The 23908-nt window shown below is 41.3% G+C and overlaps 1 protein-coding gene across 4 annotated transcripts in view; it reads right to left on the bottom strand.

Moving 5' to 3' along the window:
* The window catches only part of PLD5 (phospholipase D family member 5), a 416960-nt gene that overhangs the window by 180568 nt on the left and 212484 nt on the right, over positions 1-23908 (bottom strand). The window lies entirely within an intron of this gene.

Here is a 23908-nt window from a genome sequence, read left to right as displayed (position 1 = left end):
ATTTGCCTCAGTTCACCTTCTGGTTTAAAACCCTTTTTTACAGAATTCAACTAATGCCCTGTCTAGCAATCTGTCATTACTAGCACAAACTAAAAATGACTGAAATAAAAATACATGGTAAAAAAGGTTTTGCTTACATAAGATTTTCACAACCATTAAATTTTTATAGTAAATTTTAATCTCCAGGAGACTCTGCATAGAGGTAGGTCCTTAGCCATTACATTGTCTCAGACAAGTGGACCGCAACCCTATCCTATTTACTTTCCCTTGTGTGTGTTCGTAGACTCCCTCTCCTTATCATAAAATGAACCAGTCTTCCTTTATTGATTTTTCAGATCTTTGTTATTCAGCCACAAACTCAAATGCCTTCCAGGGTCATACAGGCAATAAGGCTTTGGTCTTAATGGCCCCCAAGTGGCAAAGTCTTATTCTGCTTTGATAAGAATGGACCGTTAATAATGATTCAGTACAAAGGATGGAGGAGAGCATGGCGGAAATGTGGATGGAACATGCAATTCCTGCAGTTCAGCCTCAGAAAACAGAGAAGCCAAAGACCAAAGCCTAAGGGTAAGGAGAACGAGTTAGAATGGCAGTGCTAGGGCTGCGTAGCAGGGCAGAGTATCTGGCATAATCCGGCTGTGCTCCAATCTGCTGACCCAGCACAGCCAAAGCTCCCTCATCCCTGGGTACTGGAGGGTGGCATGGGAATTGTACCCCGTGGCAGGCACAGAAGCTTCCTTTTCCTTTAATGAAGCATGGAAGTCAAGGGTAGAGCTCGTGAATTGCTCTGCACCCAGGGCTTGGAGGCAGGTTTACAGCAGACCCGGTGTTCCTGGGAGGTGTGGAATGAATACAGCAGGCTGGTGTCAACTGGTTATGTAAAAGAGGTGAGGGAAGGTGAGAAAGAGAAAGATAGAGGACAGAAGAAAGACAACAGCAGCTGCCTTGCAGATTGCAGGGTCTATGTGGATTTCAGGTTGACTGCAAGAGAGGTGAGGACCCCGGCAGCCAGGGGCCAAGAGGGACATCTAGGTGGTGGGACTCTGTGGTTCTCCTGCAAGGCTGTCACCAACACCACCTTCCTCATCTGCTCTGGTGCTTCCCCCACTTGCGTACTATAATCTTGTCACTGGCTCTTGGAGACTTGGTGATTTCTGCATGGCCCAGATTTCTGGAACCCAGACTTGTGGTCATCACACAGTCACACAGATTGTTCATACTCTTCCCCTTCACACAGAGAAAAGGCTTATGTGCTTTGTGTTTTGTGAGACCCAATCAGTAATGGGCTGGTAGTTTTACACAAATGCTTTTTGTTTCTTTTCTTTTTTTAACTCTTAGTTAACAATATGTTTCGCACCAATGAAACATAAGAGATCTTCTAACCTATCTGTATTTCTGGCTCTGTGCCTTGAATTGATTCCCACTATGTTATTTTTGTGAGATTTAAAATGAAGACCAGAATTCTCAAACATGGATGAAAATAGAAACTCCCAAATCCACAGATACTGGCACAGACTGTCATTAAATAAAGCTTATTTTTCCTGTTAGTATGTGCTGATGACTTACACCGAGGATTCTTAAAATTGTTAATTATAGTGCTTACTGTAATGAACTCGGGCCTGGGGGAGCTTCTCCCTTGTTTTCAGTATCTTACCTTCTCTCTTCATATCTTTGCTAAGACATTCAAAATGTAGTAAGAAAGGTATAAAACACCTACTTGGTGCAGAGATCGGCAGGAAAAGCTACTGCTTTCAGAGTTTTCCATCACTAGACTCTTGAACAACATAGGTTTGAACTGCATGGGTCCACTTATATGTGGATTTTTTTCAATAAATTCAGTACAGTCCTATAAGTGTATTTCCTCATCCTTATGATTTTCTTAATGACATTTTTTCTAACTTATTTTCATGTATATATAACATACAAAATATATGTTCATTAACTATTTATATTATCAGTCTCTGGTCTCTGTTCAATAGGAGGCTATTAGTATCAAATCTTGGGGGAGTCAAAAGTTATAAGCAGATTTTCAACTATGCAAGGGGTTGGCACCCCATTAGCCCCCATGTTGTTCAAGGGTCAACTAATTTGAAAACTTGCCTTTCCTGGTGAGAAACATTAGGCAATATTTTAAACTTAAATAATCTTGAAGATAGCCAGTGGCTCAGGTGTGTTGAGCAGTTTAGGCCAATTAAGCCCAGCAGCCTGCCTAGGGGTTAGAGTATGAAGTATTGAGGGGGACTAGTTAACCACCTAATATTGCCCTTCCTTCATCTAAAAGGAAGAAGGTACTAATAATCTGATAACATCAAATATCAATGCACGTAAGAGGCCTGACAACGGAGAAGATGTTTGAACATAATATGGGTGCTTGATGATACAGGCTATTCGAGAAGACAGTACTGGAGCTAAAACATAATGTTAAGTATTCAAGAACATATAAGTATGGCTGGGACTAACACTCTAGGATTTTAGAATTAAATTAGAAGAATAATTAAAGAACAACATGGCTTCTGTTGAGACCCAGATTAGTGGTCTGAAAAAATTTCTTTTTTAACAGAAGAAATATCTCAAAGCATACACATACATGCACGCACTCACACAAAAAACAAGGATGATATGAGAGGAAAAGGGTTATAGAGAAATTGAGGATCTATGGCATATGGCTAATAGATGTGTTAGAAGAAAACAAGAGGCAGAAAGAATAAGCTTTCAAATAGAAGAAAAATGGTCCTACTTGAGGAAAGGCCCAGATCTACATGTTGAAAAGATTATTAAAGATGAATGTAATGTGGAAACATTTAGGTAGATTCTATAAAATCAATAAATACCAAGGAGAAAGAGAAATTCTTACAAACTTCTGTCTAAAAACAAAACAAAAAAAGTTACCTGGATTAGACTGGCATGGAGTCAGCCATTAGCAACACTAAGCCAGTAAATGATGGCTACAGACTATGAAAGAACAAACTACACCAAGGGAATGCTTTACTCAAAGATTTTACTTGCCAGGGTCAAAAAAGGAAATATTTGCAGATATATACAGATTTAGGAATTATATCATCTACATAACTCAAATGAGGAACATAGTAAAGGAAATACTGTAATAAAACGATAAATATCACTAACCACCATCACAGAGGATAAAAGGGAGAACAAGTGATGAACAATAGGATTTGGACCTGCTTAAAAAGGATTCTTGAAATAGAAGAGACCCATTATAGGGGGAGTTCTACTGTTCTACTGAGAATCTATTACATGATTTTCAATGGGAGGTGCTATTACCTGAAAGGGGCTGAGTTGGTTGTGTGTGGAAGTTACTTCTTTTATAAATAAAACACATATATATATGAAATAAATATGCAATGTACCTGTGGTATTAAAATCTCATGGGGTGGCAGATTTAGGAAAAAAAGTGTCTAAGTCTAAAAAGTCTCGTTAGTAAGGTGTTAATGAAAAGAAGGTTGAGAAATATTGATCTATAACCAATATAAGAACCTCAGTAAAAATTAGAATAAGAGTTGAGAGGGCTTAAAAGTACTAAATGGGAAAAAGCAGGGCCTTATTCTGTTGCGGCACAATTTATGGGGTGGAGACAGTTATAAACTGGTATGTGCCAAACAACACAGCAGCTAAATAGGTAAAGCAAAAGCTATCAGTAATGCAATTAAAACACTATCACAATATAAGGCTTCAAAATGTCTCACAGAATGACTAGATTTAATGATGAATAAATAAGAATATATGAAAATTAAGTAGTATTATCGAATGATTATGCATATACACTTATACCTATTTCTCATTCTATACATCAAATTCCTCAACTGTATGTTTGTCCATTAGAATATTATAAAATCTGTTCTGTAACAGCCATTAAGAAAACCTGAACAGAAGTTGAAGGGAGATATTCTATCAGTTGCATTCTTTGCTCTTAATCTAAGAAAATGAGAAACAGACCATTAACGTGTAACACATAAAATAAATTATATCTACTTAAAAATTTAAAAGCTCACTCTTAGCTCAGTTGTATATCACAAGAGAAAAAAAAAGTGAATTTCTGTATTCTCTAGAAAGCTATAGCTGAGCACTTCATAGCAAAATCATGAAATGAAGCAATTTCTGGAGTCAGAGAAATTAATAAGTGTAAATGTCTTCAGCATTATAAAAAACATAACACAGAGGGGAGGGGCAAGATGGGGGAAGAGTAGGGTCTCCAAATCACCTGTCCCAACCAAATTATCTAGAAAACCTTCAAATTATCCTGAAAATCTATGAATTCGGCCTGAGATTTAAAGAGAGAACACCTGGAATGCTACAGTGAGAAGAGTTCGCGCTTCTATCCAGGTAGGAAGACGGGGAAAAAGAAATAAAGAAACAAAAGGCCTCCAAGGGGGAGGGGCCCACGAGGAGCCGGGCTGAGGCCGGGGCGAGTGTCCCCAGGACAGGAGAGCCCCGTCCCGGAGACGCAGGAGCTGCACCAACCTTCCCGGGCAGAAAGGGGCTCGCAGGGAGGTGGAGCAGGACCCAGGAGGGCTGGGGTGCCCTCGGGCTCCCCGGGACAGTAACAGACACCTGCGCCCCGGGAGAGTGCGCCGAGCTCCCTAAGGGCTGCAGCGCGCACGGCGGGACCCGGAGCATCTCGGGGGGGCTCGGGGGCGGCTCCGCGGAGGGGGCTGTGGGGCGGGAGCGCGAATCCAACAGCGCAGGCGCCGGAGCACAGGGCGCCGGGACACAGCCCAGGATCCAGCCTCCCCCGGGACAGGCAGAGGCCGGGAGGGCCCAGGACAGCAAGGACGCTCCTGCCCCAGCTGAGCACATCAGCGGCCCCGCCCGGAGCCTCCAGGCCCTGCAGACGGAGAGCTCCGGAGTTCCTGCGGGGGCGGAATCCAGGGCTCCAGAGCTGCAGCAACCACTGGAGTTGTTCCTCCTGCGGCCTCACGGGGTAAACAACCCCTGCTGAGCCCTGCACCAGGCAGGGACAGAGCAGCTCCCACAAGTGCTAACACCTGAGAATCAGCACAACAGGCCCCTCCCCCAGAAGACCAGCTGGACGGACCAGTTCCAAGGGAAGTCAAGGGACTTAAAGTACACAGAATCAGAAGATACTCCCCCTTTTTTTTTGTTTTTGTTTTTTTGTTTTCTTTTTGATTTGTTTGCTTCCCCCACCCTTTTTTTCCCTTTCTTTCTTTTTCTTCTTTTTTTTCTTTTTTTCTTCCTTTTTTTTTCTCTTTCTCTTTTCTTTCCTTCTTTCTCTCCTCTCTTTTTCTCCTTTTCCCAATACAACTTGCTTTTTGGCCACTCTGCAATGAGCAAAATGAATAGAAGGAAAACCTCACCTCAAAAGAAAGAATCAGAAACAGTCCTCTCTCCCACAGAGTTACAAAATCTCGATTACAATTCAATGTCAGAAGCACTATTATACAGCTACTGGTGGCTCTAGAAAAAAGCATAAAGGACTCAAGAGACTTCATGACTGCAGAATTTAGAGCTAATCAGGCAGAAATTAAAAATCAATTGAATGAGATGCAATCCAAACTAGAAGTCCTAACGACGAGGGTGAACGAGGTGGAAGAACGAGTGAGTGACATAGAAGACAAGTTGATAGCAAAGACGGAAACTGAGGAAAAAAGAGACAAACAATTAAAGGACCATGAAGATAGATTAAGGGAAATAAACGACAGCCTGAGGAAGAAAAACTTACGTTTAATTGGTGTTCCCGAGGGCACCGAAAGGGCCAGAGGGCCAGAATATGTATTTGAACAAATTCTAGCTGAAAACTTTCCCAATCTGGGAAGGGAAACAGGCATTCAGATCCAGGAAATAGAGAGATCCCCCCCTAAAATCAATAAAAACCATTCAACACCTCAACATTTAATAGTGAAGCTTGCAAATTCCAAAGATAAAGAGAAGATCCTTAAAGCAGCAAGAGACAAGAAATCCCTGACTTTTATGGGAAGGAGTATTAGGGTAACAGCAGACCTCTCCACAGAGACCTGGCAGGCCAGAAAGGGCTGGCAGGATATATTCAGGGTCCTAAATGAGAAGAACATGCAACCAAGAATCCTTTATCCAGCAAGGCTCTCATTCAAAATGGAAGGAGAGATAAAGAGCTTCCAAGACAGGCAGTAACTGAAAGAATATGTGACCTCCAAACCAGCTCTGCAAGAAATTTTAAGGGGGACTCTTAAAATTCCCCTTTAAGAAGAAGTTCAGTGGAACAATCCACAAAAACAAGGACTGAATAGATATCATGATGACACTAAACTCATATCTCTCAATAGTAACTCTGAACGTGAACGGGCTTAATGACCCCATGAAAAGGCGCAGGGTTTCAGACTGGATAAAAAAGCAGGACCCATCTATTTGCTGTCTACAAGAGACTCATTTTAGACAGAAGGACACCTACAGCCTGAAAATAAAAGCTTGGAGAACAATTTACCATTCGAATGGTCCTCAAAAGAAAGCAGGGGTAGCCATCCTTATATCAGATAAACTAAAATTTACCCCGAAGACTGTAGTGAGAGATGAAGAGGGACACTATATCATACTTAAAGGATCTATCCAACAAGAGGACTTAACAATCCTCAATATATATGCCCAAAATGTGGGAGCTGCCAAATATTTAAACCAATTAATAACCAAAGTGAAGAAATACTTAGATAATAATACACTTATACTTGGTGACTTCAATCTAGCTCTTTCTATACTCGATAGGTCTTCTAAGCACAACATCTCCAAAGAAACGAGAGCTTTAAATGATACACTGGACCAGATGGATTTCACAGATATCTACAGAACTTTACATCCAAACTCAACTGAATACACATTCTTCTCAAGTGCACATGGAACTTTCTCCAGAATAGACCACATACTGGGTCACAAATCGGGTCTGAACCGATACCAAAAGATTGGGATCGTCCCCTGCATATTCTCAGACCATAATGCCTTGAAATTAGAACTAAATCACAACAAGAAGCTTGGAAGGACCTCAAACACGTGGAAGTTAAGGACCATCCTGCTAAAAGATGAAAGGGTCAACCAGGAAATTAAGGAAGAATTAAAAAGATTCATGGAAACTAATGAGAATGAAGATACAACCGTTCAAAATCTTTGGGATGCAGCAAAAGCAGTCCTAAGGGGTAAATACATCGCAATACAAGCATCCATTCAAAAACTGGAAAGAACTCAAATACAAAAGCTAACCTTACACATAAAGGAGCTAGAGAAAAAAACAGCAGATAGATCCTACACCCAGGAGAAGACGAGAGTTAATGAAGATTCGAGCAGAACTCAATGAAATCTGTTGAACTGTGGAACAGATCAACAGAACCAGGAGTTGGTTCTTTGAAAGAATTAATAAGATAGATAAGCCATTAGCCAGCCTTATTAAAAAGAAGAGAGAGAAGACTCAAATTAATAAAATCATGAATGAGAAAGGAGAGATCACTACCAACACCAAGGAAATACAAACGATTTTAAAAACATATTATGAACAGCTATACGCCAATAAATTAGGCAATCTAGAAGAAATGGACGCATTCCTGGAAAGCCACAAACTACCAAAACTGGAAAAGGAAGAAATAGAAAACATGAACAGGCCAATAACCAGGGAGGAAATTGAAGCAGTCATCAAAAACCTCCCAAGACACAAGAGTCCAGGGCCAGATGGCTTCCCAGGGGAATTCTATCAAACGTTTAAAGAAGAAATCATACCTATTCTCCTAAAGCTGTTTGGAAAGATAGAAAGAGATGGAGTACTTCCAAATTCGTTCTATGAGGCCAGCATCACCTTAATTCCAAAACCAGACAAAGACCCCACCAAAAAGGAGAATTACAGACCAATATCCCTGATGAACATGGATGCAAAAATTCTCAACAAGATACTAGCCAATAGGATCCAACAACACATTAAGAAAATTATTCATCACCACCAAGTAGGATTTATTCCCGGGACACAAGGCTGGTTCAGCATTCGTAAAACAATCAATGTGATTCATCATATCAGCAAGAGAAAAACCAAGAACCATATGATCCTCTCATTGGATGCAGAGAAAGCATTTGACAAAATACAGCATCCATTTCTGACCAAAACTCTTCAGAGTGTAGGGATAAAGGGAACATTACTCAACATCTTAAAAGCCATCTACGAAAAGCCCACAGCAAATATCATTCTCAATGGGGAAGCACTGGGAGCCTTTCCCCTAAGATCAGGAACAAGACAGGGATGTCCACTTTCACCACTACTATTCAACATAGTACTGGAAGTCCTAGCCTCAGCAATCAGACAACAAAAAGACATTAAAGGCATTCAAATTGGCAAAGAAGAAGTCAAACTCTCCCTCTTCACAGATGACATGATACTCTACATAGAAAACCCAAAAGCCTCCACCCCAAGATTGCTAGAAATCATACAACAATTTGGTAGCGTGGCAGGATACAAAATCAATGCCCAGAAATCAGTGGCATTTCTATACACTAAAAATGAGACTGAAGAAAGAGAAATTAAGGAGTCAATCCCATTTACAATTGCACCCAAAAGCATAAGATACCTAGGAATAAACCTAACCAAAGATGTAAAGGATCTATACCCTCAAAACTATAGAACACTTCTGAAAGAAATTGAGGAAGACACAAAGAGATGGAAAAATATTCCATGCTCATGGATTGGCAGAATGAATATTGTGAAAATGTCAATGTTACCCAGGGCAATATACACGTTTATGCAATCCCTATCAAAATACCATGGACTTTCTTCAGAGAGTTAGAACAAATTATTTTAAGATTTGTGTGGAATCAGAAAAGACCCTGAATAGCCAGGGGAATTTTAAAAAAGAAAACCATATCTGGGGGCATCACAATGCCAGATTTCAGGTTGTACTACAAAGCTGTGGTCATCAAGACAGTGTGATACTGGCACAAAAACAGACACATAGGTCAATGGAACAGAATAGAGAATCCAGAAGTGGACCCTCAACTTTATGGTCAACTAATATTCGATAAAGGAGGAAAGACTATCCACTGGAAGAAAGACAGTCTCTTCAATAAATGGTGCTGGGAAAATTGGACATCCACATGCAGAAGAATGAAACTAGACCACTCTCTTGCACCAGACACAAAGATAAACTCAAAATGGATGAAAGATCTAAATGTGAGACAAGATTCCATCAAAATCCTAGAGAAGAATACAGGCAACACCCTTTTTGAACTCAGCCACAGTAACTTCTTGCAAGATACATCCACGAAGGCAAAAGAAACAAAAGCAAAAATGAACTATTGGGACTTCATCAAGATAAGAAGCTTTTGCACAGCAAAGGATACAGTCAACAAAACTAAAAGACAACCTACAGAATGGGAGAAGATATTTGCAAATGACATATCAGATAAGGGGCTAGTTTCCAAGATCTATAAAGAACTTCTTAAACTCAACAGCAAAGAAACAAACAATCCAATCATGAAATGGGCAAAAGACATGAAGAGAAATCTCACAGAGGAAGACATAGACATGGCCAACATGCACATGAGAAAATGCTCTGCATCACTTGCCATCAGGGAAATACAAATCAAAACCACAATGAGATACCACCTCACACCAGTGAGAATGGGGAAAATTAACAAGGCAGGAAACCACAAATGTTGGAGAGGATGTGGAGAAAAGGGAACCCTCTTACACTGTTGGTGGGAATGTGAACTGATGCAGCCACTCTGGAAAACTGTGTGGAGGTTCCTCAAAGAGTTAAAAATAGACCTGCCCTACGACCCAGCAATTGCACTGTTGGGGATTTACCCCAAAGATACAGATGCAATGAAAGCCGGGACACCTGCACCCCGATGTTTATAGCAGCAATGGCCACAATAGCCAAGCTGTGGAAGGAGCCTCGGTGTCCATCGAAAGATGAATGGATAAAGAAGATGTGGTTTATGTATACAATGAAATATTACTCAGCTATTAGAAATGACAAATACCCACCATTTGCTTCAACGTGGATGGAACTGGAGGGTATTATGCTGAGTGAAGTAAGTCAATCGGAGAAGGACAAACATTATATGTTCTCATTCATTTGGGGAATATAAATAATAGTGAAAGGGAATATAAGGGAAGGGAGAAGAAATGTGTGGGAAATATCAGAAAGGGAGACAGAACGTAAAGACTGCTAACTCTGGGAAATGAACTAGGGGTGGTAGAAGGGGAGGAGGGCGGGGGGTGGGAGTGAATGTGTGACGGGCACTGGGGGTTATTCTGTATGTTGGTAAATTGAACACCAATAAAAAATAAATTAAAAAAAAAAGAAAACACACACACACAAAACATAACACAAAGTCACAGTAATCATACCAATATGGTCAAGGCACAGGAACAGATAAATAGATAAGGGAACTTAACAGAGAATCCAGAAATGAAGCACATATGATTATATGAATAACAAATGTGCTATTTTAATTCAGTCTGAAAAAGAGAAAGTGGTTTAATTTGGCACAAGTAAATGGACCGCCATTATACCACATAGAAAAATATGTTTCAGGCAAAATAAAAACATACTCATACTGGGGCACCTGGGGGGCTAAGTCAGATAAGCACCCAAGCTCCTGGTTGTAGCTCAGCTCATGATCTTAGGTTGTGAGACTGAGTGAGCCCTGCTTCCAGCTCCACACTCAGTGAAGAATCCTCTTGGGATTCTCTCTCTCCCTCTGCCCCTCCTTCCATTCACTTGTGCTCTCTCTCTCTCTCTCTCTCTCTAAAATGAATAAATAAATCTTAAAAAAAAAACACAGGGGTACCTGGGTGGTTCAGTTGGTTAAGCATCTGCCTTTGCCTCCAGTAATGATCCCAATGTCTTGGGATCCAATCTCACATCAGGCTCCCTGCTCAGTGGGGAGTCTGCTTCTCCTTCTCCGTCTGCCCCTGCCCCCTACTCATGCACGTTTGTGTGCTCTCTCTCAAATAAAATTTAAAGATCTTAAAAAAAAAAGTAACAAAACAAAAACAAAAAACATACCAATACTTTTAAGAAAATCTATTAAAGTATAGGTATGTACAGCCTTAGAGTAGGGACAACTTTAACCAAGCTATCTGAGGCTAAATAATGGTCCCCAGAAATGTCAGGTACTAATCTGGAGCCTGTAATTTTACCTTATTTGGAAATAGCATATTTGCAGATATGACCAAATTAAAGATCTTGAGATGAGATTTTCCTGGATTATTTGAGTGGGCCCTAAATACAATCAATGTACTTGTAGGAGAAGCAGAGGGGATTAGACCCTCCTGGACACACCCAGAGGAGGTGGCCACATGAAAACAAAGCAGAGGTATTTTGGATGCTAGCCTTGAAGACCAGAGTGACACAACAGCCAGCCCAGGGACAGTGGCATCTGCCACACACTCGAATGCACACATGTGCATTCTCATCCAGTAGTGGTGGCTGCTGGAGTCTCTGGAGGGAGCACTGCTCTGGTGACACCTAGTTCTTAGTCTAGGGAAATAGAGTTCAGACTTCCAACCTCCAGAGGTAGGAGAGAGTAAATTTCTGTTGTTTTCTGTCTGTGGTACTTTGTTGCAGTGGCCACAAAACCAATATACAAGCCAGCTATGTAAAAGCAATAAAAGACGTAATTACAAAAGTTAAAAAATTATATTGCAAAAGATATCCCAAACTAAATGAGAAACAGTAAAATTCTAGAATAAATATTTGCTATGCAGATGAGAAGGGAAGTGTTAATAGCTGTACTCTTTAAAAATATATTAAAAATTAATAAGAAAAGGTCAAACATCCAATCAAATCTGGACAAAGTATGGCTGGCAGACACAAAGAGATGCTTCACGTGTCAAGGGAAGTGCAAAGCAAAGCAATGCAGAGATCTCTCTTTGTACTCAGGATACTGGAAAAAATTTATGAGTGGTAGCTTTTACTCCTGTTGGCTATTTGGGGAAAGGGTACTCTGACATTGCTGCATTCCACTCAGGAATCCCATACCTAGAATATATCCCGAAGTAACATAAACACCAAAATGTGTGTGTGTGACTTTGTGTCTTAGGTACGCTGTTACCCTACTCATGCACATACGTGTACACATGTCTATATGTGTGCACATAAAGTTTAAATTGAATACAGCCCAGGAGGAGGTACAGGCTTAGGGACAGTGTGGCAGGGGTACTTATAACTCAGCCTAAGCCACATAGGGCAAGTTCCCCAAAGGAAGAGAAAAAAGAAAAACTGTTCCAGGCAGAGACCTGTGGCCTGAGAGCGAAGTAGGAGGCTCTTGTAAGCCTTGATGGAATTTGGACTTTGTTCAGAAAGCTCTGTGGATCTCTGAAGGATTTTACATAGGCAAGGACATAATTGAATTTCTGCTCTAAAAGAAAATTCTGAGGTGCCGGGGTGGCTCAGTCAGCTCAGGTGGCTCTTGGTGTCAGCTCAGGTCATGATCTCAGGGTTGGGAGATTGAGCCCCACATCTGGCCGAGTACTGGGCATAGAGCCTTCTTGAATATGCTATTCTTCTGCCCCTGACTCTTGTGCATGTGCACGCTCTCTCTCTAACATAAATAAACCTTTAAAAAATAAATTGAAAAAATAAAATTCTGACTACAAATTGGAGAAGGACTGGTACAGGGCAGGGCTGGAGGCTGAATGAACAATCAGGTCGGCATGTGGTCCAGTGGGAGGTAATGTGGCCTGGGACAGAGTGGCAATCAGAAACATGGAAAGATCTCAGGCATTTATGAGAGAGCGTAGTGATGAACTCTATGGCTAGGATTGGGCTTGAGAGAGATAGTGGAGCCAGGAAAGGTGGCTTGAGGCCCAGCAGCTCTCTGGATGTCTGTGGAATGTAGAATTCCTTACCCAAAGGGAGAAGATGGTGGACTACACATCAGTTCACAAATGTCCTGAGGTCATGGATCAGTTAAAGCTTTGGGAAGACAGCCAGTGTCACTGGTCCAGCAACTTAGCAGAGAACACCTGCTTTGTGGGCAATGAGCAACAAGATCACTCACCCAACACCAATGAAGAGTATCTGCTATGTAAGCTTCAGGCTGCCAGTCCATTCATTAATCCAGGTTCCATCCCATTAAGGGGCTTAATTATTCTGAACGGTTACTCATCAAGCCTTGCCTAATGATGGTTATCACAATTATGCACCCCATGCGTAGGAACACAGCCACCCCTGTCAGGGGCACATAGATGAAGATAGATGAATAAGCACATTCTGCCAATAATGGGCCAGGAAATAGCAGGGAATTAATATTAGGAGCAGCAGGTCTATAACAGGGACCTGGGCAGCTGGATTCCTATGGTAGCTGGAAAGTACCTTTGGGGTGGCTCCAGGATCCCCTCTAGCTGCAAAGGGCAGGTAGACAACGTCACCTTGGCAGCGTGGTCAGCCATGGCTGGAAGAGTGTGGACAGCACAGCTCGTCAGCATCCTCTGCTGCAGAAAAGGAGGATGTGACGGGCAAGGGAGGGACACGTGACATAGGCCTCACACTCCAGCTCTTCCACAATTACTTGTTCTGAGTGGTCAGCAGGCCCCACACTACAAGGAGGCTGAATTCCTTCTGATCCTCACTCCTGACGATCTCAGCTCCCCCAGGACATAACCACGAGGGTGCCCGAGTCTTAAGAAAGCAGCTCAGCCTCCTTAGCCCTCTGCCCCCACTTCCGAGAACTGATCCCAAGTGAATGAGCAATAAGACAATGTTTTGCACAAAGATATTCACTGTAGCACGATTTATTCAGAAAAAGAAAAATCAAAAAATAGGCTAAATGTCCAACAATTGAGTTACATAAATTTAATCTGGTGCATCCACTACACTGGATATTATGCAGCCAATTTAAAATAATGTTCAAAATGTTAAAATAATGAAAAGGTGCTTATAGTGTAATGCTACGCTCAAAATTAAGATACAAATTTCTTTGTATAATATGAGCATACGTAATTCCTCATAAAATATCAAACTTAGAAAAGGTTTTATTGATGGTCATATGGATGATCATGTTCTTTCTAATCATTTCTCTGTAGTTTCTAAATTTTCTATACTGAGAAGCCATTACTATTACAATGAAAAAAAATCCAAGAAAGTTGCGAAAACATAAATTGGCCATAGGGAAACAGGAAGTGTAGCAAGAAGGTCTAGAGAGAAAACAATCAAGCAATTAGGTAAGCAAAACTAAGACAAGACAATTTTAAAGAAAAATCATTATTTAATTCAAATAATTGGGAAGCATATCTTTGGGCTCATGATTTATTCATGCCTATATGATTGGATTTAAAAAGAATCAAAGAGGTTAAACCCTTGCTAATCATAGTGCTTATGAGTTTATATCAGAATGATGATTTCCCTTGGAAATATATTGGAAAGCAAGCAAGAGCATAATTAGGATCGCTCAACAGATGGGGAAATAGAAGCACGATGAAGCAGCAGAAATTTAGCAGGAAAGAACAGCACTGAGGGAGAACCAGAAGCCACAGGAGCCAGAGAGCTTACTGAGCCACCAAGAGCCAAGGACAGCCTTCCCAGCCTGCTCACTGCTGGTTCCTGTTGCTGCTCTACCACTCAGCATTCTCTGCATCCATTTCTTCATTTCCTCCACTAAACATTGAGTTCCACGGTGGGTAGGGATTGTTGCTTATTTGATTTTGCATCCTCAGCAAACAGCACAGTACCTTGCTAAAAATTTGTGCAACAAAGGCACATGCACAATCATTTCATAGCCACATTTCCAATGCAAGAATGCTAATTTAGAAGCTTCTGCTGAGTGTTGATTTTGTGGAGCATGGAAGAGATACTATTTTACAAGATTTTACACCCTTTCCATCAGGTTACGCTATTTTCATACTGAGACTGCACACCGGGAGCTTGACTGAAATAATATTTAGCCTAGAGATGTGAGGGCTGAAGAAGGGTCTATGGTTTCAAATCCCAAAGCAATCAGTGGGCTCCATTCCCTTCCTGGCTACATACTAGACAATAACCTACAGTAATAAACACGACACATGCCCCAGAGTCCAGGAAGATGTGGAATATTCCAGTAGAGGTTACCACCTTGTTATATCATCAATGAGAGAATAACTGGGACAAACAGGGCTAAACTGAAACTAGTAAAATTGGGGTGACAGACCAGATGGGAAGGGAACAGTGTGGCCCTGTGGTGAAATCTATAAGAATCAAACACTTTATTAGACTGGGGTGGTTTTAAGCAGTGGTACTCAATCCTGGCTACCAAGTCATCTTTTTTTTTTTAAGATTTTTATTTATTTATACATGAGAGACAGAGAGAGAGAGAGAGACAGAGAGAGAGAGAGAGAGAGAGGCAGAGACACAGGCAGAGGGAGAAGCAGGCTCCATGCAGGGAGCCTGATGTGGGACTTGATCCCTGGTCTTCAGGATTAGGCCCTGGGCGGAAGGCGGTGCTAAACCACTGAGCCACCCAGGCTGCCCCCAAGTCATCTGTTTTAAAAGAATCAAAGCCTGAGCCCATCTCCAAGATACTCTAACTTAAGTGTTCTGGGGTAGCCTGGGCATCAGTATATTCCAGAAACTCCCCTGGTGATTTTGACAAGTAGTCATGGTCGAACACTGCCCTAGTGGGAGCAGAGGGTGAGAATCTACCTGAAAATATGCACATTTCTCTTTTTTGTTTCTTCATCTAAACCATGAAGAACAATGTGAATTAGTATCCTGAACCTCCTTTAATGGAAATTGAGAACTTGATGGACAGCTTAAAGTTATTCCTGCTCTCAGATTACATAGAAAGCAAGTGTCCACTAAATAAATTTGAAACTAAGTGTCCTGCTCCAGAAAAACAAAAATAAAAATGAAAACAGCAAATCTCTTTTATGAGCTCCATTATCTGTTATTTTATAAACATCATCTAAATCAGATTTACAAAGCCATCAAATGAGACTGGCATTATTATACCCATTTTATAGATGAGTTAATTGAGGATCAGGTGGGTTATGACATTTGCCCAATGTGGCCACAACTACTAAACTACCTGTCATGTCAGACATGTTCGATGCCAAACCTTGTGATCTTCCCACTAGAGTATATGCCTCCTTTAAAAATTATTTTTTAAGACTTAATTAAATTAATTAATTAATTAATTAATTAATTAATTTATTCATTCATGAGAAGCACAGAGAGAGGCAGAGACATAGGCAGAGGGAGAAGTAGGTTCCTCTTGGAGAGCCTGATGCAGGACTCGATCCCCAGATCCAGGGATCACGCCCTGAGCCGAAGGCAGATGCTCAACCTCCGAGCCACCCAGGTATCCCTAGAGTATGTGCCTCCTGAAGAAAGCTGCTCGATTGCCTTTTCTATAAAACCAAACTCTGAGAACTGAAAATAAACAACATAATAAATTCTAAACTGTGCCAAATAACAGATCATTAGTATGCATCCTAATTTTGTTTTAATTAATTTATTCATGTTTTTTTTCCTTATATCCCTGTAAAAAAAATACAAACCAGACAATAGGAAGGTGGCTATAATACAGTAGAAATGTATGCAAGCCCCGTGATCCACTTCAAAACAAAGGATGAAATCTGTTTTTCAGGTTGTAACAGAATATTCCATTTTCTCTGGCTGTTTCACACCAACCTACTAATTAATAACCTCTTAATTACAATAGGCTCAAAGAATTTCAATTATTTAAAGAATCCAGTTTCCACCAACCATGCTCATCTCCTTTTAGGCAAAATGAAAAGCAAGAACAGTTGGGATTTTATTTTTCCTAGATTACAAAAAAATGCAGCAAAAAAAAAAATTCTAGTTAAATATTATGATGAGACTGCAAAATTACTGGGTACTTTTCTCAGACTTTTACATGGGAATGACACTGGCAAAAATAGGATTCTCCTGGTTCCAGAGACCCCCCATATGTTCCAAAGTGGATGCTGACTGTCTACACAATGAATGAATGAATGAATGAATGAATGAAGTCTCCTTCAATACTTTAGGAAGGAATAGACTCACTTTGGGAAAGAAGGGGTGAGAAAGAAAGGAAGAATGGAAAAGATGGTGGATACTGGACCGCACAGAGCCATAGCTGACACTTCCAGACAGCAGGCTTCCCAGGAGGGCTTGACTCATACAGTGATTCTAATAGAAAATGTTAATAATGCTATTTATGAACCAGTCGTGAACATAGCTATGAAACAAATGAGACAATGAAAATGTTTCTAAGTTCGGTAAAACAAAAGCCCTTGTCGGTTGCTTTTCCTACATTTACAGTCAGTTAGGAAAAATATTGCTAGTAAGGAATGAGTGGGCTACAGGATGGACCAAATACCTGAGTCATACTAGGATGCAGCAGCCTGGCACATGACAGCAGAGTATGTCCCACCAACGTCAAGGTGAGATCTCTCAATGTTGCCTGGGTGTAGGGGTCTTCAATTTAAAACCAAAACAAAGAGCAGAAAAACCAACCAATTGACCAATCAACAAAAATCAGAAGTGGCTATAGGTTTGAGAAGACCACATTACTTCCTTTGGATTCAAGATTCAAGATGTCAGTTGTCCAGAAATACGTGTGTGTACAGGCACGCACACAGGCGTACATGAGCAGATGGGTGAAAGCAAGATCCTGTGTGGGTGTGTGTTTGTGTAAGGATTTGTACTTAATAAACGAAAGTTACAATTGTATATATAAAGATAATTTGCATAATCCTTCTTATCTACCCAGAGCCTCACATTTTTAGAAACTGTATTTCTCTTTTAATCTGACATGCTAACAACCATCCCCGTTTCTAGCAGAGCGTAAAGCACATAATGAGAACTCATTATTTGTTAGTAAAATTAAACTGATTTGAACTAGAGTTGCAGTGCGCACATAAGTAACATTCATGATCATAACAAACACTTATATAATAAAATGGCCAAACACTGTTCTATACGCTTCACATACACTGACTAGTGTGATCTATACAACAACCTATGAGGTGACCCTGTTGTTGCTAATGAGGAAATCGAGGACTACAGAGTTCAGCATCTCACTCCAAGTCTCAGGGCTGATAAGCAGATAAAAAAGGAACCTGAGTCACCCCCTCTCCCTCCTCACTCACTTCTGCAGTCTGCCTACCACTTACCATGTAGAGAAAGGATCCTGGCTTTTACTCCCCAAAACTACACTTGGCTTTCTGAAATTTCAATTGTATTACTTACTAAATTGAGCGAATACCATTACACATTTAAAATAATAATTTTTCAAACTTAATTGTGATGTACTATCAATTGGCAATCATGACTCATGGTAGACAAGTAACTGATCTCATATAAATGCATCTAGAAGATTCAGTTGTTGCAGCTCATTAATTATTTCATTTGGTTTCTGATAGAGAATTCACAGAGAAGAGGGGTTTTTTTTGCCCAACAAATTAGGTAGCTCTGAAATCATCAAATCACATTTCCTGGCTTTTCCTGAACAGTCTTGATTTCATAAATCCCCATCTTTTTGTACCATAAATTAGCAATCATGTTTTCCTAGAAATTTCAGTATTTCAGGGTCTAAACTCATCATCTGGACAGAAAGGAACAAAAATCCGTTGCCCAACCATGTTGATTACATTTTAAAATATAGTTACCATGGAACCATAGAGCTCACCAGCCCTTGACATGGCTTTCATACAGAGGAAAGTTACTGATCAGTTTCTTTTCATACATACAGAAGGAAACAAACACAATACTAGTGCAAGGTAAAAAAGATAAGATGAGTTTTTCAGGATAGGAATTAAAACAGCAACCTCCTTGGAACTACAGATTAAAAATACATTTTTAATGATGGTGTCTGTTAATATACACACATACAAGTCTGGCATTCATCATTCTGTGGATAATGACAATCACTCACTGTTATGAAATTGCTTCTCTACCCCCCTCTTTCTCCACTCTTCTTGCTCCCCAGCCCCTAGTGCATGAAATTGGGGCTGGGCCGGGACATAGAGGAGTGGTAGGAATCCCCTCCCTCACATGCTTCCTGACCCTTGATGGCCAAGGGCATATACGTTGGTACAAGAGGTTCAAGAGCCCTGTTAACTCCCTAGTTCATGCACTACAGGTGCCCCATCCCCTGGGCAGGGGATTTGGGCTCCATTACCTCCCTGAGGGGCCATTATGGTCAGCCCCACCCCTGGGGGCCATTTCCCCGCTAACCACCCCCTAGCCCAAGGAAGGGTGAGGGGGAAGGGCTGTCAGTTATATTAAGGTGGTTGTTGTTGTTTTAAACAAAATGGAGAAGCATAAATAAATAAAAGGGTTTATCTCAAAAAAAAAAAAAAAGAAAGAAAAGAAAGAAAGAAAGAAATTGCTTCTCATCCAAATCATGTGCCATAATGATCTGTGTCTTTTCCTGCCAAGCTAGGGCCTGCCTGCCACTGACTGACCATTCCTCAGTGCATTTTGCATATGGTTGTATTATAATAAGTAGATGGGCCAAATTTCAGTTATGGTTCCTGTTTATCTACGTGTCATTTATGGTTTTCAGGTAGGACTCTGTTGGTTTAGAAGTAAATACCATGTTTGGCTATTTTACTCCTCAAAATAAAACTTTCTTTTAAAATATATATCAATGGAAAATAAGCTGTGAACCTGGGCCAATTTTCACTATACTGGAACATCTAAATTAAAACAAATTTAAATTTACTCACTTGCATTATTAGAATATGAAAGTTTTTCTTAGCATTTTTTTGAGTGTCATAAGCCAATCAAGGACTATATTCCACTATCCATAAAGTCTTGATAAAAATAAAAGCAACCTCATAGGTCCAAAGATTGGCCACCCAAACTCTGAAATGATTCTTTGGGGGGCCAATATTAAATAGCTGTATTTAGGACACTGCATTTTCTACTGCCAATACAGGGATTATGAAGTACAATGTTATTTCCTTTCCTTGTGCACATATCCCATATTCACATATCAAGAATGTCCTGTTATTGGGACGCCTGGGTGGCTCAGTTGGTTAAGTGTCTGCCTTTGGCTAGGTCATGATCCCAGCTTTCTGGGATTGAGCCCTACACTCAGGCTCCCTTCTCAGTGGGGAGCCTGCTTCTTGCACTCTCTCTGCTGCTCCCCCTGCTTATGCTTGCTCTTTGTGTCTCTCTGTCTCTCTCTGTCTCTCTCTCTGTCTCTGTCTCTCTCGGTCAAATAAATAATAAAATTTAAAAAAGAAATAATGCCTCATTATTTACTATAGCAGCTCAACTTTAAAAACTGCCACAGAATTTGCTACAAATTTGGGTCATTCACTGTTTTGTGTAGAACAATGCTAAATATTGGATCCAGGGTCTTGAGTCTCCTGTTGCTTTTGAAAGATAAGATCAGATACAATTTAAATCAAACAGGCTTTCAGCCAGTACCTTCTCTTTTTAGGAATGGTAAAACTCAGTGGCCTGGAAACAACAGAATCCGGGGTACTTACATTGCACCTGAAGAGAAAAAGTGGTCAGTAAGGACTCAGTTTTCTTGTACCATTCCTGACCTCGGCACAATTACCCTCCCCTGGCAGGACGGGAGGGGAGCAAGAAGAGAACCAGCTATTTCAAAATAATCTTTTGGGATGCCTGGGTGGCTCAGTGGTTGAGCATCTGCCTTCGGCTCAGGGCGTGATCCCACGGTCCCCGGGATCGAGTCCCACGTCAGGTTCCCTGCATGGAGCCTGTTTCTCCCTCTGCCTATGTCTCTGCCTGCCTCTCTCTCTCTGTGTCTCTCATGAATGAATAAATAAAATCTTAAAAACAAAATAATCTTTAAAAGCCCAAGACACGGGGCACTTAGACAATTTTCCTGGGTCCCTTTGTGAATACTGCTCTAGAGGTTGAGGATTGTCTGAGAGAAGATGCAAAATGGAGCCCATCAGGCACTAAGCACCATTTCTATTCCATAGGCTTGCTGCTTTCTCTTTTCTTTTACATATTTTTTTTCTTTTAAGATTTTCCTATTCATCTTATGCTTTCACGTTCAATTCTGCTAGGAGGTCAGCTCCCTGAAGGAAGGGATTCTGAATCTGTCTACTAGTGTACCCTATGTACCCTATACCCTCAACAGGCCTGCAATAGGAACCTCAGCAATATTTGATGGCTTGCTTGAGAGAGTCAAAAGAGATTACGTGAAACACTCTGAAAGCATGAATTCCTTGCAAATATGTTATTAATAATCTAAGAACTGCCCTTTCATTTGTACTGTTTGTCTCAAAGCTGGATGCTTGGGTTGACTCGCCAGCACACAGATCTGTCTGCAGACTCGTGTTTCCTGGTGTGGCTTGAAAGTTCTAGGAAGTCTGGCGCCCACATAAAATGCTAGCAATTCTGTGGGACAGAGGAACACAAGGCAAACATCCTAATTTGTATCACCTTGGTTTTTGTTGTTTTTCCACTTGCTTTTTTTAAAAGATTGAAGTAGAGTTGATATATTAGTTTCAAGTGTACTACATGGTGATTCCACATCCTAACATTATGCAGTGCTCCCCACCATGGTAAAGGTAGGACCATCTATTACCACAGGACACAATTATTACAATGTTACTGACTATATTCCCTATGCTGTACCTTATATGCCCAGGATGTTTTTATTTTCTAACTGCAAATCTGTCCCTCTTAATCCCTTTCACCTATTTTGCCCATCCCCCCACCTTAAAGATCACAGTCCGAATCTGGTGTTCGACCAGTGGACACTGAATGCATGGGACTTCCCAGCATCATCAGTTGGCCACTAATGGACCAGACCTGAGGAAGAGGACAACATTCACTACCTTGCTGAGGGTGAAACCCCCCAAATGGTACCGTAAGCCTCCCTGGTTCTTACTGATCCCCATTCTCCACAGGGTGTGGTACTCAGGGGCCAGAACAGGCAGGGGGTGCAGAGCTGTTCCCCAGATCATTCTCATGGCCTGCTTGAAACCACTTAATATGCACAGCAGGTAAAGCCCCTCTCTCCTTATGTCTGCCCACGCAGAGCCCTCCTTGCGAGGACACAGGAAAAGCCATTCAGCATTTTGCAGAAACCAAGCCTTTTAAACTGCGAGGCACCTGGTGTTGTTAGTGATCAAGAGGCAGCAAAGAGGCATCTCTTTGGCAGGAGCACTAGGACTCCACAAGGAGACATCAATTCTTTTTGTGTTTGTTTGTTTGTTTGTTTGTTTTGAGGAGACATCAGTTCTAACTGAGGTTTCCTCCTAAACAGGTGCTGTGTGAGTTCAATAACACCCACGTTATTGGCAGTAAATTGAAAAATCCCATCCTTGCCAGGAGACCAGTTGTTGGGAGTGACCTGAACTAAGCTTCCAAGTGTAATCTTTCCATGTGAGTAATGCCCACCTTAGTTCCCTCTGACATCATGCGACCGACAAATATTCTCTCCTTGACCAAACTCCAGCCACGCTTCTCTGAGCCCTCTTCTCCACCAGGCTCAGCCTCATAAAAACTGCAGACTCTAAGCACAAATTATTTCATCCCTACTGCCCAGCTTCCTCCTCTCTTCCCTCTCTAAAAGGCTTGAACAAAAAACAGTTTCAAGAGCTCAAGGCCACATCCTTAGGATGACGCTGGCCCCCTTAATGTGTCTACTTCAGAAAGCTCAATATTACCAAAAGAATTTACTGTTTGTTCCAGTCAACACCTGATGAGGGGACCCCTATCTCCCTCTCCCTCGACTCTATGGGACGATAGAAATCTAACTTTGATAAGCACCGGTTAGCAAACCCCAGATGGGTTTCTCGTGGACCTCTTTCTCCACTTTTTATAAACTTCTACTTCCTTGATCCTGTTTTAAGCCCCTGCTCTGTCCTACCCACCCACTCATTTGTTCTCCCTGCAAAATGCTCCATCATCCCTGTACAAATCTGAGTTGAGTTCAGTTCACCTGGATTCTCTTCCCTATTGTAGAAATACATTATTGATTTAAATCTGCCCTTAGAACTTAAACTGGTGTCTGGCTTTGTTTTTGTTTGACACAATCCATTCAACAGCTATTCAGCAATTATATACTGAGCAGCTAGTATGTGCCCAGTACCACATTTGGCACTGTTATTCAAAACAGACCCAGAACCTCATTCATGCTCTGTGAGTGGTACTGAATACTGGCCATGAGCTATGACACAGCCTTTCTGTGACTCATCTTCTACCCTATAGTGTGAACACCTAAGGAAGGTTTACTGGGCTAATGGAACAAGAGGGCAGAAGGAGGTAATTCAGAACTTTTCAAATGTCTCGAAGCATATGAAAGAGCTGGAGATTTTGTTGAAATGGAGATCCTGATTCAGGTAGGGCTGGGGTGGGTCCTGAGATTCTGCATTTCTTATAAGCTCCCAGTAAATAAAGATGCTTCTGGTCCCCACACCAAACTTTGAATAGCATGAGTTTAGCTTACAACAAGGATTAGGATGAATGTTCAGGTTAAAAGCAAGGAAAGACCAGAGGTCCTCAGGTGGCTTCTGAGAATCATGTCCATCTTACACCAGCCATTCAAGGACTCTATGGTACCTATAAAGCCATGTGCGTGCCCCTGTTCCACTGATTTGAACCACCACACACCAGTCAGTCCCCAGCACTGGCCAAAACTACTACGTGCTCCGCTTCCTCCTGCCTCAGCCCCAGAATCACCTTGAATCCTGCAAATGGATTTAATGGGCAGCTCTGGGGAATGCTGTAGGTTCCGTGGGGCTCCAAGTCCAATTAACTCCCAGTCTGGACTGAATACAGAAATCCTGGAAGCCAACCAGGATTGAGGGCAAGGTCAGAGAGAAATAGTAGCTACTGGGAAAAATAAAGACAGTTAGCAAAGATCATTGAACGATCTTTCATTCTGCGGGCACAGCATATCGGAAGAGTTCAATTAGGTCATCAAGCCCAAGAGCAAATGCAAATCTTCCCATTGTATGTTTGATACACCCAGCTCTTCAGGGGTGCCCATGAAGTGAAACAGA

This window comes from Canis aureus, chromosome 6 (genome assembly GCF_053574225.1).
Source record: "Canis aureus isolate CA01 chromosome 6, VMU_Caureus_v.1.0, whole genome shotgun sequence".
In the NCBI taxonomy this organism is placed as follows: domain Eukaryota; kingdom Metazoa; phylum Chordata; class Mammalia; order Carnivora; family Canidae; genus Canis; species Canis aureus.
The sequence above is the reverse complement of the archived record's forward strand: the minus strand, read 5'-3'. Positions and strand labels throughout refer to the sequence as shown.